Source organism: Bos grunniens, chromosome 6 (assembly GCF_055505025.1).
Source record: "Bos grunniens cultivar Pamir isolate PY7600 chromosome 6, Bosgru_T2T1.0, whole genome shotgun sequence".
In the NCBI taxonomy this organism is placed as follows: Eukaryota; Metazoa; Chordata; class Mammalia; order Artiodactyla; family Bovidae; genus Bos; species Bos grunniens.
This window is the reverse complement of record NC_141170.1, coordinates 60,764,475-60,783,953: the sequence shown is the minus strand read 5'-3', so window position 1 is coordinate 60,783,953 and position 19,479 is coordinate 60,764,475. Positions and strand designations below refer to the sequence as shown.

The following is a 19,479-nucleotide window of genomic DNA, read 5'->3' as shown; positions in this document are numbered from 1 at the left end:
TGATCCTAATTCTATTGATGCTTTAGGAGGAAGTTTGATTTTGCAGTGACCGTGATGTAGATCCAATAAGGACATGAGATTTTTATATTTATCAAAAGGGAGACTGATTCAGTTGAATGCTTCCATACACCTGAGTAAACAGAAACTCATAGATGCTAAAAGACTCACCTAAGGTCACATATCCGGGCAGGATGGCAGTTGCCCTGACCCTGTGCTGGGCCCTTTTACTGCCCCTGTAAAAGGCACTGGGGGTTTGAAGCAGTTGGTCTTGACTCCAGGAAAGACAGAGCTGTCCCCTACTTTCAGCCCTTAGGGACAGACATTCCTATTCTGGGTGAGCACAGCCCTGACTTCCCAGGACTCCAGCACAAGTTCCAAGAGATAAGGAGCCAGGAAAGTCCAGTTTCGCCCCGGGGCAAGGGTTCCTGCCAGCTGTCTCCTCGGCTGAGCTGACCCTAGTAAGGGTGCTGGATCCTTTGAAGTCAAATGGACTTTTTAAAAATGGATTTCCTGAAGTGAGGAATAATTATTCTCATATGCGAACCTGGGAAAATGTAGGTAGTGATGCCAGTGAACATGCAGGTTGAAAAACAAAATTTTCTCACTGCCCAAAGAATTTCAGGGTTCTCTCCTCTTTTCCACCCACTTCCACAGGAAAAGAGCTTAAGACAAGGCAATCAAGATAGAAGAAATAGCTAAAATTTGCTAAAATACAACCCCTAACTTGTTAATATATAATGACTCTAGAAGCCCTCTGCCCTCTTATGTTCTTGGGAACAGCATTGGAAATTAAAGGATATGTGTGTTTGTGTGTGTGTGTGTTACTGAGCTCAAAGGTGAATATTTAATGACTGTACATGCATAAATAATATGGATATTTAAGCTGAGATGGTAAATTTAGAATTGTCAGCCAAACATGACAAAAGCCAAACAATTCTCTCAGGTCTGATTTACCTCAGCAGGCCTTCTATGTTCATCAGATAAACTCAGTCATTGTCAGGTCTCCCTGAGTCCTGTAATATTTGGAGAGAGTCAGAAGGTACTCTACCGTCCCACATTGTAATGGGATGCTAATTTTTATCTGGCAAGTTCTTCATTGCTTTATTGTTAGTTACTCTCACCAGGTTTGATCCTTTTGGTTCTGCCCTGACCACCCCATTGTATATTCACAGCTGCAGATGACAGAAAATCAGTTTTATTTTTCTACAGTTTTTCCCTCTAATGAAGAACTCTAACTGAAACCCACTCTTCTGTACAAGTAACTTTATAAGATGCTATTTACACAAACACAGTCTCTGTCATTTTCATGTTACTCCTTCCTTTGCAAAGAACACACACACACACTCACACATACACTCAATTCAAGATACTTCAGTGAGTCAGTGATCAACTAGGATAGGTTTCATTTCCCACAATTTACTGACAGAGTTTTTTAGCCAACCTAACACCACCCATATGGCAGAAAGTGAAGAGGAACTAAAAAGCCTCTTGATGAAAGTGAAAGAGGAGAGTGAAAAAGTTGGCTTAAAGCTCAACATTCAGAAAACTAAGATCATGGCATCTGGTCCCATCACTTCATGGGAAATAGATGGGGAAACAGTGGAAACAATGTCAGACTTTATTTTTTGGGGCTCCAAAATCACTGCAGATGGTGACTGCAACCATGCAATTAAAAGACGCTTACTCCTTGGAAGGAAAGTTATGACCAACCTAGATAGCATATTGTAAAGCAGAGACATTACTTTGCCAACAAAAGTCTGTCTAGTCAAGGCTATGGTTTTTCCAGTGGTCATGTATGGATGTGAGAGTTGGACTGTGAAGAAAGTTGAGCACCAAAGAATTGATGCTTTTGAACTGTGGTGTTGGAGAAGACTCTTGAGAGTTCCTTGGACTGCAAGGAGATCCAACCAGTCCATTCTGAAGGAGATCAGCCCTAAGTGTTCTTTGGAAGGAATGATGCTCAAGCTGAAACTCCAGTACTTTGGCCACCTCATGTGAAGAGTTGACTCATTGGAAAAGACCCTGACGCTGGGAGGGATTGGGGACAGGAGGAGAAGGGGACGACAGAGGATGAGATGGCTGGATGGCATCACGGACTAGATGGACGTGAGTTTGAGTGAACCCCGGGAGTTGGTGACGGTGGCGTGCTGCGATTCATGGGGTCACAAAGAGTCAGACACGACTGAGCAACTGAACTGAACTGAACATAAGTTGCAAATAGAAATGCCTGAAGAGTGAGGCAGACAACAGAAAGGAGTGGGGCTACCCCAAGGAGGGGAAAGCAGTGACTTGTGGGCACACAGGATCTAACAGCAACATTGTCCAATAGAAATTTTGTGATGATAAAAATGGTCTGTACCTGTACTGACCAATATGGTAGACATCAGTTACATGTGGCTATCAAACACTTGAAAAGTGGCTACTTGAAACTGAACTTTCAATTAAATTTCAATTTTAAGAGCTGAATGTACTAGGGGCAATCCCGTGGGACAGCACACAGGGAGCGCCTGCTCATCAGTACCAGCCAACTACTCCCACATATGAGTACAGACTGAGGGGAGCAAGGCCTTACTTTTCTAGAGAAACCGGAAATCCCAATCTTTGTGAGAACATCTTAATTTTAAAAACAGCAGACTAGTCTAAGCAAATCTCTATGGTTCAGTTTTGGCCAATACACATTTAGTTTGCAATTATAGATCCACTCTCCTCATCTTGTTCTCTCCTGGATCCTGCTCCTTCGATCCTACCAGAAGATTTCCACAGTCTACCTTCATCAGCCATTTGCAACTTGGGTTTTCTTCTCCCAGCCTGTGAGGTTGGAAAAGCCACCATTTCCTATCTCCTTAGACTCTGACCTCCCTCTTCAGAGTCCTTCTTTGACCTCATCTCAGAAATGCACCCTCACTAACCAGAAGAGTAGAGCCACTTACTCCTATTACAATTCCTCTCTCCTAATACTCCCTGCAGAAACACCTGTATAGAATTCCCCTAACACCTTTAGAACATCAAGAAAGTTCATTCTGTCTTGTAGTGCACGTTCTCAGATGGTAGCGAAAAAGCCTTTGGCTACTTCCATTCTACAGAGCAGTATTTTTCAAACACTTTTTGAATGTAATGCATAGTAAGAGAGACAGTTTACATTGCAGCTTATTATAGACATTCTGTATACACACCCATTTAGAAAAGTTTCACAAAACTCTATTGTTTTTCTGTGTCATGCATTCTGATATTTTCTATTCTTCTCTTTTAATTTTTAAAATTTCTTTTAACACTGACCATAGAGTCCACTAATGGGTCCCAGTCTATAGTCTGAAAACATTGCTATGGAGAGTCCAGCCCATGTTTTGTAACCAAGAAATAGTCATTGACTAATCTAAATGCTTTTTCCTTCAACAGCCCTCAACTTCTTGCTGCCTCCCTGATATGCACACCCCATTAGTAGCAGTAAGCCAGAGACCAGCACAAATGAAATTATTCTCTAATATGCTGGGGGTCTTTGTAGTCTCCACTTAAAGAACCTCATTACACTCAGATTGTTCTTCATGGGAAGTGATTTACATTAAAAAAAAAAAGAAAGAAAAAGATCAAACAAGTATTTTCCCTTCACAGTATATTACTTCCTGCAATTCATCAAAATTCTTTTCATGGGTAAAGGTCACTTTTCATTTATATATGGCATCTGTGTATGCTTTGTTGAAAAGGGTGTGGCTCTCAAAACATAAATCAGGCCTTGTGTGTTGATGAAAAAACTTATGAAAAGCGATGAGAGGGAAGGGAGAGCAGTAATATGGTGAAAAGAGGCACAGATGCCATCAGACTTTCCAGAACAATGAACTCAGACCATCTGACTTCAAAAGGGAAAGATGCAAATAAAATACCTGCACAGAATTATAGGACTCTGCATTCATTTGCTACGAGCTGTAATAATTTTCCTAAAGTATTTTGAAAAAAGAAAGAAAAGCATTTGTGTCTAATGTAAAGAGTCAAAAATTGATGTTAGTCCTGGAAACACTAAACTGACTCATTAGAAAGTCTTTTCTTTTTAATTAATTAATCAATTTATTTAGTTTGGCTACATCGGGTCTTCGTTGCTTCAGACAAGCTTTCTCTAGTTGCAGCAAATGGGGCTGCTGTCTAGCTGAGGTGCACAGGCTTCTCATTGCAGGCTTCTCCTGTTGCAGAGCACAGCCTCAGTAGTTGTGCATGGGCTTAGTTGCTCTGAGGCATATGGAATCTTCCCCAATCAGGGATCGAACCCATGTCCCCTGCAGGGAATTGGCAAGTGGATTCTTAACCAGAAAGCCTTAAAGCAAGAAATTCATGCCCCATTTCCCCGCCATAATATCGTGGTTAACAGTCTGGATACAGTATCTGAATGTCTGGATTTGAATCCCAACCCTGCTGCTTATCAGACATGTGATTTTGTACACAGCAATGGCACCCCACTCCAGTACTCTTGCTTGGAAAATCCCATGGATGGAGGAGCTTGGTGGGCTGCAGTCCATGGGGTCGCAAGAGTCGGACATGACTGAGCGACTTCACTTTCACTTTTCACTTTCATGCATTGCAGAAGGAAATGGCAACTCACTCCAGTGTTCTTGCCTGGAGAATCCCAGGGATGGGGAGTCTGGTGGGCTGCTGTCTATGGGGTCACACAGAGTTGGACACGACTGAAGTGACTTAGCAGCAGCAGCAATTTACTTCTTAGTGCTACCATTTCCCCAACTACATAACATGAAGAATCTCAGCACCATCCTCAGGAGGTTGTCCTGGGGATGGAATTGGCTCATATTTGGAAAGCATTGTGCCCTAGCGCCTGGTATATGATAAGGACAATATAAGCACTTGTTAAATAAATCGTCCAAGAGAAGATTAAAATACATCAACTCTTCTGTCCCCTAGCTTCAGGGCAGGAGAAATAGGAGAAATATATATATATAATAATATATATATTATTATTATATATATAATATATATGTTTATATATATTATATATATATATATAATATATATTATAATATATATTATATATAATTATATATATAATAAATATATATATTTTTTACATATATATATATATATGTAAAATGAGACTGAAGAAGTTACGTAACTGCTGTCCTGTTTATTTATCTATGCACAGATTTGATACCCAAGGTGACAAAGCTTAAATGTCATCCTCTGTGAAAAATTACAAGCCATTAAGAAAGAAGAACAAGGAATAATATCTCAGTCCCTAAGCCCAGACGGAAAAGTGAACTGTGTGAAAAACATAAAACAGAGCTGTTCGTGATACCCGAAGACCAGACAAGGCAGAGAGACCACCCAGTGTCAGCCGAGGAAGAACGAACTGAGAAAGCCGAAAGCCTAAAGCTGGGGGTGTGGGGAGGACGTCGGCATACCAGACACAATTTGGGAGGACAATTAAAAGCCACACGGGCAAAATTGGTTTTAAAAAAAATTCCTGGGATAGAGCTTACAGAAATGAATGATTATATGTGCAAAAGTCTACTGAAAGGGGTAAAATTAAAAACCGTAAGAGGGGCCTATCGAAGTGTGGTCCCAGAAAATTGTCTAGAGAGCTAAGAAATGTATCTCACTGAAAGACATACTCTCTAAGATAATAAAAGTCGAAATGAAAGAGGGACTCTGGATTATTCAGAAATACCCTGCAATGCTTTGTTCTTGGTTTCCTAGAAACTGTATATGGAAGCCTTATGAGAGTGTGGGTGTGTATACGCGTGTATGTGTATGTACCCACAAAATTTCCATATTCAACGTATGCATACATATATACAAATAAAGAAATGTCTCCTTTTTAAAAAACTTCTTTTTAAGTGACACCAAGAGGTGAAAAGATCACCCAGAACCAACTGACTATTGGCGGTAAACTAAACAAAACCCACACCCTGGAAAGCATAGAAATCATTACAAATTTGGGCATAGGGTCTACTTCCCTAAAGATGACCGGTTTAAACAGTTACAAAGATGGCCTGAGACTGAAAGAGAGGCCTCTGAGCTTGAACAGTGAACACCACGGGTCACAGGGAGCCACTTTGATGTCCATAGCAGCTTTGTGTAAAGAGAGCAGAGCCTCTGACCATATGGGAGTTCCTCGGTGTCTCCAGCTGCGTTCCGCCCTGACCCGTGAGTGCAGCCCTGCAGCCCGGGGCAGTGCTGTGGAACTGGGCTGATGCCGCAGATGGCTTCGGGCCTGTGAAGTTCAGCTCTACTCAGTGTCAGCTATGGAAAGAAAGGAAGTTCAGTTTAGGCTCACTGCTTGCTTTGCTTTTTGTCTCTTTTCTTTCCCCACCTCTCCTCCTGGGTCCCTTCAAACCCCAGACTGCTTGCTTCTTTCCTTCCCTTTCTTCCTCCCTTCCTCTTTTCTATAAACATCTCTCTCTCCCTCCCTGTTGACATCCTCAGGCCCGTTAGTGCGCTTACACTTTTCGCCTTTCCGCCTCCTCTCCCTTCTTGGTCTCTATTTCTCTCCTCATCCAGGCACTTTTCCCAGATGCTGCTCATTCTCTCCCACATGTATTGATAGTTTCTGCAGAGCATCAGAATCACCAACTCTGGTGAAAGTAAACAATCCCAGCCAACAGTTTCATGGTCTCCAGACATTCTGAGGGAAAAACAAAAGGGGGGGGACACCTATTAGTTGGGCTTGAAGTTTCTTCCACAATCACTTTGAATCCTGCGATTTCTTGAAAGTGTGAAAAAAATTCTCCCGATCTCTGTCTTTCCTGCATTTCACAGCAATGGGGCCAGACACTGCTGCCTGCCTAACTTCACTGGTGGCCCCTTCCATCTTCCCATCTTCAAAGCCGGTCGAGTCTCGCTCAAGTTGTGTCCCTCTAACACGCTGCTTCTGTCATCCCATTTCCTTCTCTGACTCTCCTTTTAGGACCCTTGGAGTTCTACACAATCCACTCAAATAGTCCAAGATAATCTTTCCATCTCAAGATTCTTAACTTAATCATGGCTGCAGTGTTCCTTTGGCCATAAAAGTAACATATTCACAAAAAAAGTGACATAATCCTCAGGTTCTGAGATTAGGGTATGGACATCTTTGAGGGGGTTATTATTCTACCTACCACAGGGCTCATAAAATGTTTCCATTTCTTTTAAAATCACAAAGGAAAAGACTTTCAGGTAAAATAAAATGGTCTAACATAGACTATTAATGTATTTGTCTTTATACCAATGTATGTGTATGGTAATAGCTCAGTTGTGTCTGGCTCTTTGAGACCCCATGGACTGTAGCTCACCAGGCTCTTCTGTCCATGGAATTCTCCAGGCAAGACTGCTGGAGTGGGTTTACCATTCCCTTTTCCAGAGGATCTTCCCAACCCAGGGATTGAACCTGGGTCTCCCACACTGCAGGCAGACTCTACTGTCTGAGACACCAGGAAAGACCTCTTCAGACCAATAGAGCGAGATGTAATTTTTAGTATTAAAGAGGAAATGGGTTCCCAAATTTAAAAATGCTTGTCTCGGTGCAACATACAGGCCAATTCCTGCAGTATGGCCAAAGCAGCTTCTATGATAAGGGGAACGCAGTGGAGAGCACATGCCTTGAAATCATAAGAGGTAGGCCCTGGCCTAGCACGGCCATTAATAATTTATCTCAGCTATTATCAAGGAAATAATGTTCTGATGAAAAACACAGTTTATTAGCATCCTCTGGGATAGCACAGTGGTTACAGTAAGGGGTTTGTAGCAGACAGAACCAGAGTCACGTTATGCCTCATTCACTCATACTTGTGTGACCTTGTAAATTACATAAACTTCACAAGCATCAGTTTCTTCATATAGGATAATGCACCCTCATGAAATTAATGTGAATAAGTGGGATAAGGTATACAAAGTGCTTCTCACAGTACCAAGTACTGCAGCCTACCACACTCCTCCGTCCATGGGATTTTCCAGGCAAGAGTACTGGAGTGGGGTGCCATTGCCTTCTCCACCAAGTACACAGTAAGCACTTAATAAGTGGCTGCTACTGTTGTTACTATTTATTACTTTTATTATTACTATTGCAATTATTAAATAATAGTTATTATATTTTTGTCTGTATAGTTAAAAAATCACATAATCTTCTTCAAGCAATTTTTAATCTGAAAAAGCACAAATCAGTGGGGATAAGAACCTGATGGCGGGGTGGTAGGCTCAGGAGGGAGGGAATATATGTATACATATAGCTGATTCACATTGCCGTACAGCAGAAACTAATACAACATTAAAAGCAATTATAGTCCAATTAAAAATAAATTAAAAAGAACAACAACAATAAAAGAACTTGGAGGGTTCACATGTAGAAGCTGGATAAATTTGTTTCTAGCAATGATCTGGACCCAAAAAAGTAAACTGTTCTGAGCATATTGAGTGGCAGCCTGCCTTGCTCTTAAGGGTTCAATGCCTGAATTAGATGATTCTATCAGGCCAATGGACATTCTAGTGTGGAAAATGAAAAAGAGCCAACCTTCTTTCAAGATACACATTCTAAAGTCTAGAGCTACGCTGTCCAACACACACATGTGGCTACTTAAATTTAAGTTGATTAAAATTAAAAATCCAGGTCATCAGTCACACTGGTACATTTTGAATAATGAAGACCCATGTGTGGCTAGCTGTTTCTCGAGTGTATAAGGCAGATACAGAATTTTCCACTGACAGAAGTTCTATTGTATGGTGCTGATCTAGTCTAAAGTAGTTGCTCTAAAAATCAATGTGTGTGCTAAGTTGTTTCAGTCATGTCTGACTCTTTGCAACTGCACGGACTGTAGCCTGCCGGGCTCTTCTGTCCATGGAATTTTCCAGGCAAGAATACTGGAGTGTGTTGCCATGCCTCCTCCAGGGGATCCTCTTGACCCAGGGATTGAACCTGTATTATGTCTCTTGCATTAGCAGGCAGGTTCTTTACCACTAGTGCCACCTGGGGAGCCCCCAGAATCTATGTAAATAAGTCCGATTATTATTTAATATGATCTAACATGCAACTATGCAATCTAGTGGATCATAGGTCTTAGATCATTAAGTCTTAAAATACCAAGAAGATTGATCTCTTCTTCCATTTCAACTAGATGCTTTACTCCTTTATTACAGATCTTTTACAAGCATTCATAGGGATCCATGTTATAAAACTCAACATTCAAAAACTAAGGTCACGGCATCTGGTCCCATCACTTCACGGCAAATAGATGGGGAAACAATGGAAACAGTGACAGACTTTATTTTCTTGGGCTCCAAAATCACTGCAGATGGTGACTGTAGCCATGAAATTAAAAGACGCTTGCTCCTTGAAGAAAAGCTATGAACAACCTAGACAGCATATTAAAAAGCAGAGACATTACTTTGCCAACAAAGGTCCATCTAGTCAAAGCTACGGTTTTTCTAGTAGTCATGTATGAATGTGAGAGTTGGACTATAAAGAAAGCTGAGTGCTGAAGAATTAATGCTTTTGAACTGTGGTGTTGGAGAAGACTCTTGAGAGTCCCATGGACTGCAAGGAGATCCAACCAGTCAGTCCTAAAGGAAACCAGTCTTGAATATTCATTGGAAGGACTGATGCTGAAGCTGAAGCTCCAACACTTTGGCCACCTGATGCGAAGAACTGACTCATTGGAAAAGACCCTGATGCTGGGCAAGATTGAAGGCAAGAGGAGAAGGGGACGACAGAGGATGAGATGGTTGGATGGCATCATCAACTCGATGGACACGAATTTGAGCAAGCTCTGGGAGTTGGTGATAGACAGGAAAGCCTGGCATGGTGTCCATGGGGTCACAAAGAGTCAGACATGACTCATCAACTGAACTGAACTGATATTATCATGTTGGTTTGAATTCTGTAGTTATGATTATATAACAAATAAAGCCCCACTCCTGATGTATTCAGGTAATTTAAGGAAAAACTTTGTTACACAAAGAGTACGCTAATATAGCAAACTAACTGTTTAACCAAAAAGCTGAATTATTTAAATTTTCATTAGTCTTGGCTTTCAAACATGTTATTGCAACTCATAGGGAGAAATACATTTTCTAATATAATCTATGTGCAAGCAACACAAAAAACCATAGAAACAAAATTTCATCCAATACAACATACCCTTACTGCAGGTGGTAAATTCTGATAGCTTCTATTTCTTCCTCTTCCTCTTCTTTCTCATTCCCTTCCTTCCCCTTTTCCTTCATTTAGTGTTGGCTATCTACTATACTGATTTCATGACTCACAAAGGGGTCATAATCTGTAGTTTGAAAAACACTGATCTAGGTTGTAAGCTCAAATGCTTGAAGCCATGGAACAAGTAGCATATATGAATAGAAAGAGCTGTGTGGGATTATGGGAAATGGAGGGCATATTGCCCCTGAAAGGCCACAGTGGTTCCTTGGCTCCAGCCAATCTTTCCCATGTAGGAATACAGGTCTCTGTTGCTATAATTTGTGATGGTTCAAGAAAAGCCTAATATCCAGATACTTTTGTGAGGCTTCCCAATTTAAAAGTGTAGTAAATAATTCATAAAAATTTTAAATGCTTGCCAGCTGAACAAAACAAGTATTTCACGTGGTATTGGTCAGGATAAATTAAGAATAAATTTTCTTTTTTCCTCTAAAGGAGAATCTAGACTCCCCATAAAGGGGTATAGCATAATCCTCTATCTTCTCATGACCTGATGGGGAATAAAAACAGGATCTCAGCTGAAGAAGGGAGTTGAAAGTGATATTCTCTTTTTGAATGAGGCCATGTTGGGTGCCCACTGACTGCCAAGAAGAGCAGAGAGACTCAGTCATTCCAGTAGCATAGAGTCCTCAAGAAATTGGCTTTTTTCTCAGACAATCAGGGAGGACAGAGAAGCTGAACAGCAGGTCTTGCTCAACACAGTCCCTCGGTAGTGGCCACTGGGCTCTCTGTCTTTGAAGGTCAGCTTATGTGCTTCTCTTACCTAGACTGACCAGGCATCCAGGGTACAAATACTTAGTCAATCATTTTAAAACAACTAAAGGTAAAACTTAAATTTCAAACATAAATCTCATTACTGTATAATTAGGAGATTGAGTCAGCAATCTACTTTATATTCAAGGCCTCTAGACTTTACCAAATTATGTAAAATGGTTAATATTCAAATATTTTTTAAAATGAACTTCTATTTTGGAAAAAAATTTATAGAAAAGCTACAAAAATTGTCTGAAAGCATTCTGTATATACCCACTGTTTCCCCCAGTGTTAACAGATTACATAAGCATGGCACACTTGGCATACTACAAAATTAGTATTAGTGCATTACTACTAACCAAACTGTTTTATTTGGATTTCATAATTTTTTTCACTAGTCTCTTTTTTCTGTTTCAGGATGCAATCTAGCAAACTCGTATTTAGTAGGGCTTTTTAACCTATGCTAAAAAACAACAACAATTTTATATAGTTGCACTTAATACTTTAGGACGGTAAGGAGATCAAAGCAGTCAACCCTAAGGGAAGTCAACCCTGAATACTCATTGGAAGGACGGATGCTAAAGCTAGAGCTCCCATACTTTGGCCACCTGATTCAAAGAGCCAACTCATTGGAAAAGACCCTGATCCTGGGAAGGATTGAAGGCAGAAGGAGAAGAGGGCAGCAGAGGAGGAGATGGTTGGATGGCATCACCGATTCAATGGACATCAACTTGGGTGAACTCCAGGAGATGGTGAGGGACAGGGAGGCCTGGCGTGCAGTCCATAGTGTCTCAAAGAGTCGGACACAACTTAGCGACTGAACAAAGCAATACTTTAGCAAACAGTCTAGCAACCGAAGAAGAAAAACCTTGTTACGATGCACCCATTAGGCCCTAGGGAGGAGGTGTCTTTGGGACTCCACATCAACACACATCCATTGCCAGAGTGAGATGCTAACCTCATCTAGAATCTAGACAGAGTCACTGACTTCTGAGTCTTTGCCCACTGCCAGGCATGTGCTAGGTACCCAATAAACACATGCTGAATATCTACTGCTTGTCCTCAAACGAGAATTCCATACCTAAAAACCCATACGGGGACAGAAGAACCACTTCCTGCCCAGAAAGTGCTCTTTGATTAATTTCATTGTCCATATAGAACTAACACCATTTGAATATTAAAGCTTGTGTTCGCTTTCTAGGGGTGCTATAACAAAGTACCACAGTCTGGGTGGCTTAAACAAAGGAAATTTATTTTCTCACAGACCAGGAGGCCAGAAATCTGAGATTAAGGTGTCTGCAGGGTTGGTTTCATCTGAAGTCTCCCACCTTGGCTTGCAGACGTCCATCTTCTCTTCTCCGTGTCTTCTCATGGTTTTCCTCTGCACATGCCTGTGTCCCAAGTCCCTCTTCTTACAAGGACCCCAAACCACCAGGTTTGGGGCCCTCACTAAGTAACCAGAAGTTACTTTCTGTGTATATGTTTGAGTAACTGGAGAAAAATAAAGGCCCTTTCCAACAACTTGCAAAACAGGAGAGCGGGTATGAAGGTGGTGTTGCTGATAAGGTCAAAGGGCAGTGCCTAAAGCCCTTTCATCACTGAAATTCTGTGCTTCGAAGAATGTGGGTGGGTCTGAAGCGCATCTTCCTAATGCACTTCTGTGTGTCCATCTGCGCAGGCGCAGGGGAAGTGTTACACCTTAAAAGCTTCTCCTCAAGGCTGTCCACGATGGGTGTTTGGAGACTTGGAAAAATGAAAACAATCACAGCATGCAGACATTACCAGACAGACAGGGGTCTGAAAGAAAAATTAAATAATGAACAGGCCAAAGGCACCAGGGGCAAGAATCTGAGGTGTAAGCCTTCAGTGCAGGCACGTTTATAAAGAGAGGCTGCAGGGGGAGAGCAATTCACCAGGAAGAAGCCAGCACAAAAATGGGCCCAGGAAAGCTGTCCAGGGACCCGGGAGGAAAGGGAGAGTGGCCGCCAGTGTGCGGGCTGGGCTGTTATTAGCCCAGAATTATCAGGCACCTGAAACAACAAGGTCAAGAATGTGACCCGAACGATACGTGAAATATTTGGTTAGGAAACCACGTGCTGGGAGAAAGACCTAAGAAAGAGTTAAACTGGGGCGCTTACCTTTTCTGATTGCAGAAGGAAAGGGCAATCGTTCAAGCAAAGCCTTTGGGCTGGGGGAATTTTTTTCACTGACATGCTGAAGAAGAGTGAGAGGAGACGGAGAGAGGGCAGGGCTCTGAGACCTCGGGACTTCTTGGTGTCTGCAGAGGGCAGGGGGAGGAATCTGGGGGACAGGTTGGGCCTCAGCCCCTCCCTGCATGGGCCCACAGCCCTGCCTGCTTAGGCATCTGGATTCCAGGCCTTCAGTCCTCCAGGACAAAGGGACCCTCCCCCCTTGTCAGCCTTCCTGTTCCTGGGATTGTGTGGCCCGGCCCTTTGATCAAGCTAAGGGCATTATGTCTGCGGACAACTGCTTTAAATACGAAGGTTTCAGGGCTGGCTCTCAGGTCCCCTTCGTGTTCCCAGGCAAATGGATTATGCATGACTTCTTAAGATTTCTGCTTTTCCCTCTGAAGTAACCAGGTCTCTAAACAGAGCTTTCAGACACTGTCCCAACCCTTCGAAAGAAGGTGTTGTTAAAACATGGGCCTAGTGGATACATTCCCATTATAAATCCTCCATCTTTAAAGTGGCTGTGGCTTACATGGTTTTTTTTATAAACTCCCACAATCGAATGAGAATCACCCAAGCCCATAGTGAATCTATGGAAAGATGCACTTAAAATAACAGGCTGGGAGCCAGGACTCCTGGTTCCAGACCTGGCTCCACAGCTTCCTGACTGAGTCATCTTTAGGCATTCAGTCCCTCTGGGTCTGAGTTTTCCCTCTTTGAAAAATTAGAAGTTTAAACTTGGCAAGCTCTGGGAGCTAGATTTTAAAATTCTGTGATTCCTTCATTGAAATATGTGCTTTGACCCAGCAATGACATAAATACGATGTAGTTCATTGGCTTCAAGAAGCAGGTAAATAGAAAGAGGAAAATAAACAGCTTCAAAAACCGTTTCCGATGGTGACATGTTTCTCCACAACTTACTGATTTAATAAAAAGTTGGTATCCTAACAAAGTTGGATGCAAGGTCTCTAGGTGACACTTTATGATTTTATTGGAGAAAATATAATGACAACTCTATTCTAGAAGGATCCTTTTCTCTTGCTCCTTGGATCACGACTCTTTCTAGTCAAAGGGAATCCCCTCCTCATAGCATAAGTTGCAAGACAAGAGAAATAGACATGAGATCTCCCGAGAACTGTTGAAGATTCAACATAAAATTGTATTCTTTTAACAGAGCAACCTATCCAGAACTCTATCTGAAAGTAGCTTTGCTAAGTAATGATTGGATTAAGCGCATTTGGAGAAATGTTGAGATTCTTAGAGTTGTTTTATCATCATTATTGGTGACAAAATTTCATGTCTTCTATTAGATGAACACAAAGAAATTATTCTAGTCTTACGTATCAGAACTTTTAAGAGTTCAGAAGCGCACTAAGTGTCTTTTCCTCAGGATTGCATGGGAGTAGTTTCTGGACATAAGAATCTCAGGGTTTATCTAATTCTTTTCCTGATCTTTGTTTTTAGGTTTTAAAAAGCGCTGTGAGACTTTGCAATCTCTCTGTGCTTTTATTGCAGTAAAATTCACAATGAACTAGAGGGATGACTTTAAATTTCTGAAGAAAGCCCTTGTCTCTGACTTGGTCCCTACACCAGAGACCTATTTTGATCTTTAGATCTCATCCAGAGTCAAGAGTCCATCCATTCTCACAAGCCATCACTTTATGAGGCTGATGTCTAAATCTCTGCTTCCTGATTCAATTTCTTTCTTGAGCCCATCGTATTGTACAAAACATTTCCACATGGATGTTCCTCAGGGATGCTAAATTCAAGTACTGAAGACTAATTTGTGACTTTTCCTCCAAAAAGCAGCCTCCCTGCTATCCTTTATTCTATCATGGTAACTTAGTTCTCCTGGCCACCTGACTTTACTTGACATCACCACTATCTAGTCCTCTCTCTTGCTTGCAGTTCAGTCATCAGGTCGTGTCAGTTCTTCCTTCTTAGTGTCTTTTCCATACATCCTTTCTGGCCAATTCTCATTGTCATCACCTTGGTCTGAATCCTTATCCTCTGATCTTTTGTTTGCCATTTTCTGCCCAACCATCATGTAAATTCACTTCCAATGGATTCATTTACTCAACAAATATCTGTTGAGTGCCTTCTATGTTCTCCTCAACTACCATTGATTGACATCTATGGAATTAAGATGCAAACTCCTGAACCCAACATTCAGCCCCCCCATCTCCCTACTTAAACTTGGCTTCCACTTACTCTTCTCATATGCACCTGTCTTCCCCAGACAAACAGTTCCACTCAGCTTCCTCTGAAAATATTTAGAGCATTCCCCTTCCTACCTGGAAGTTCTTTCTTCTTTCCTTGCTTAACAGTAACCATTTCTCTTATGGTAGCTGTACCAGGCAATTCCTATAACTTGATGGCTATTCTGTTGCCCTCACAACTGGCACCTGCAAAATTGTATTGCTGTATATATATCTATAGAGCTTCCCTGGTGGCTCAGAGGTTAAAGCGTCTGCCTGCAATGTGGGAGACCTGGGTTCGATCCCTGGGTTGGGAAGATCCCCTGGAGAAGGAAATGGCAACCCACTCCAGTATTCTTGCCTGAAGAATCCCAGGGACAGAGGAGCCTGGTAGGCTATAATCCACAGGGTCGCAAAGAGTGGGATACGACTGAGTGACTTGTGTCTCGTTGCTCTAAGTGGCCTATGAGCACCTCAAGAGAAAGATCCAATGATTGCTTGAAGCTTTGTGATCTATTGGAATAAATTGCAAGAAGGAAGGAAAATGAACAGTTATTAAGTGCCTGCTGCTGCTGCTGCTGCTAAGTCGCTTCAGTCGTGTCTGACTCTGTGTGACCCCATAGACGGCAGCCCACCAGGCTCCACCGTCCCTGGGATTCTCCAGGAAAGAACACGGGAGTGGGTTGCCATTTCCCTCTCCAATGCAGGAAAGTGAAAAGTGAAAAGGAAGTTGCTCAGTCGTGTCCGACTCTTCTCGACCCCATGGACTGCAGCCTACCAGGCTCTTCCGCCCATGGGATTTTCCAGGCAAGAGTGCTGGAGTGGGGTATACCAAAAACTCTTATGTGTTGGGGTTTTTTTTTTTTTTTTTTTTTTTATCCTTTCAACATCTCATTTAGTGCTGTGATCCCAGGATTGGCAAGCTATAACCTGTGAGCCAAATTTAGCACTCCAGTACTCTTGCCTGGAAAATCCCATGGGCGGAAGAGCCTGGTAGGCTGCAGTCCATGGGGTCGAGAAGAGTCGGACATGACCAAGCGACTTGACTTTCACTTTTCACTTTCCTGCATTGGAGAAGGAAATGGCAACCCACTCCCGTGTTCTTGCCTGGAGAATCCCAGGGACGGTGGAGCCTGGTTGGCTGCCGTCTATGGGGTCGCACAGAGTCGGACACGACTGAAGTGACTTAGCAGCAGCAGCAGTTCTTATAAAGCATTACAGAAACAGAGCCACAACCATCATTTACATTTTGTGTATGGCAAGCTTTGTACTACACTGGTGGAGCTGAGTAGCTGTGGTGGAGACTGCATGGCCAGCAAAACCTAAAACATTTACTCTTTCTCTCTAAGAAAAAGTTTGCTAGGACTTCCCTGGGGCTCCAGTGGTTAGGAGTGTGCCCGCCAGTGCACTGGATGCAGGTTAGATCCCTGGTCCTGGAAGATCCTACATGCCTAGGAGCAACTGAGCCCATGAGCCACAACCACTGAGCCTGCTCCAGAGCCTGTGCTCCACGACGAGAAGCCACCACTATGAGAAATCCTGTGCACCACATCTAAAGAGGAGCCCCTGCTTGCCACAACTAGAGAAAGGTTACATGCAGCAATAAAGACTGAGCCCAGCCAAAAACAATTTTTAAAACAGAATAGAAAAAGTTAGCTGTCTAAAAATAAAAGCAGAGAAGGTAAAATCTGTTATCAACTGTTTCTATAGGTGAGGACACAGAAGTTCAGAGAGTCTGAGTAAATTGTTTAAGGTCACACAGCAAGTAAAGAACCCAGCAAAAATGTCAAGCCAGGTCCATGGATTCTAGAACTCACAAGTTTTTCATCTGACCACAGGATATACATGGGAGATAAAAGTGAAGCTATCATCTATGTAATGTACCATGGCTCATCTTCATACTTTTGCAGGAAGCAATCTAGTAGCTGGAATTGCCTGGATTTTCAGACACATATCAAATCCCTATTACTGACCACATTAACATCATTTTAAAAGATATTTTCAGGGATTTCCCACCATACAGTTACCTCCCACTCCTATAATTGCTTCCAGAAGGACATGACTCCTTGAGGGCTGGAGGCAGATCTTGTTCCCTGAGCCTTCAGGTAGACCTGGCACATAATAAACCCCAACACGTGCAAGTTGCAGGATATCCATTTTCAGGAATGACTTATTTTGAGAAAGATAAGTGCTTTTCACAACCACCAGATTCAGTAGAAGTTAGTATGGAAAAGCTCCCACTGTGGGGTCACTGACCACCTAGATTCAACTCCTGTGCTGTTACTTACTAGCTCTACTATTATGGGCAAGATGCCTAATCCATGTAGACTTTTATATTTTTATCTGCAAGATGAAAATCATATAGTTATTTTGATGAGATAAAATAAGACAAGTAAAGCACTTACAGCAATTCTTGGCACAGTAGGTCATCAGCCTAGACATAAGTTGTTATTATCATTGGCTAAAGTCTTTGCATCAGTGCTCAAAAACTTAAATTCATCTTTGAAGAGGCATAGAATCACACAGAAATGGAAAAGGCAGCAAAAACAAATAAACATGGAAAGGAGACAAGAGAAAGATGATGAAGAGAACAAAGAAGTCCTTCCTCTGATTTATCTCTGAAAAAATATTTTCAAAAAATCTTTTTTTATCAGTGCATAGAGATACTTGTATTCTCAGGAAAGTATCCTGCCCTACAAAGGGAAATGAGGGGAAGGAAACATTGCTCAACAATAGTTTCAGAAGACCAGCTCCAAATATTAGTACAAAGAGGCGGGTTAAAGAATTTCTAAAGCAGCACACTTAGTCGTGTGAATTATTGCATATAATAGCCAGCAATGCCCAAACTGGCCCCTCACTGAGATTCACATCATTACCCTGAAGTAATTAAGCTTCTGCCAAGATCCCACATCATTTGAATCAGTTCTACCTGGAAAAGCTATTAGAGTTATAATCATGCCCCATTTGAAGTCTTGACTTCATGAAAGTGATTGAGAGCTTGTTGAATGAGGCAAAATTTGTCTCAGCCTCCAAGGGAGGAAACGAATGGACCTGCTGGCGATGGCAGGCATCAGTCACTGGGTTACAAGCTCGGGTCCTTTCTGCCGACTCTCAGAAATCCAATACAGAATGAGTCCCTTATGGATTCTCAGATTATTCTTGGATCACATCATTAAGATGTGATTCCCATTGATTTCCTGTTGCCTTAACTTTTTGTTTAAGTTCAACTGTAGAAGTCTGCACTTTATCTAAAATGTTGTTTAAAAAACACATACACGCACAAGATGGGGAGTGGGAACAATTGCTCAAACTCTGAATTTCTCCTCTCTCCAGGTTTCTTTTTCCTCCAGAATATAAAAGTATCTTCTTTACACACACTTTATTCTTTAATAATTTGGTTTTATATATTAATTAAGTGATTTCAAATGATACAAAAACAGAAGTCTATGCTTTCTCTACTTTTGTAAAATTTAGTCCTTGGAGTTGGAAAATGCATTTGTTCTCTACAATGGATTATGTATATTCTGGACCAGTTACCAGCAAAAGGAAGTGAGAGTTGCCAATATGGTTGCTATTCTGCTCTCATGACATCAGTCTTCACAACAGGCCTCTGAGAACCCCAGATGGATCCACAAAGTCTGGTACCAGCCTTCCCACATGAAACTATCAGAAAGAGAAATTAAGAAAATTCTATTTCCAATTGCATCACAAAGAATAAAATACCTAGGAATAAATCTAACCAGAAGAAATGAAAGACTTATATTCAAAAAACTGTAAGACTTTGGTGAAATAAATTGAAAATACAAACAAATTCATATTTATATATTAAAAGAATTAATATTGTTAAAATGACCATACTACCCAAGGCAATCTACAGATTCAATGCAATCCCTAACAAAATATCAATGGCATTTTCATAGAAATAGAAAGAATAATTCTAAATTTGTATGAAAACACAAAAGGACCCCAAATAGTCAAAGAAATTTTGAGAAAGAAGAACATAGCTAGATTCACCCACCTCACTACAATTGACCCAAATTCATTCCTTTTTATAGCTGAGCAATATTCCATTGTATATGTGTAGCACAACTTCTTTATCCTATTGTACAGAGTGAAGTTAGTCAGAAAGAGAAAAACAAATATCACATATTATTACATATAT

The 19,479-nt window shown here is 41.5% G+C and overlaps 1 long non-coding RNA gene across 4 annotated transcripts in view; it reads right to left on the bottom strand.

Moving 5' to 3' along the window:
- Positions 1-5,102: 5,102 nt before the first annotated feature.
- LOC147370809 (uncharacterized) overlaps positions 5,103-19,479 on the bottom strand; it is a 232,815-nt gene continuing 218,438 nt past the window's right edge. For all 4 annotated transcript variants that reach the window (XR_015165478.1, XR_015165479.1, XR_015165481.1 and 1 more), the window contains 2 exons: positions 6,442-6,622; positions 5,103-6,240 (listed from right to left, as the gene is read on the bottom strand). This is a non-coding gene — a long non-coding RNA (uncharacterized LOC147370809). The remainder of the gene's footprint in view (positions 6,241-6,441; positions 6,623-19,479) is intronic.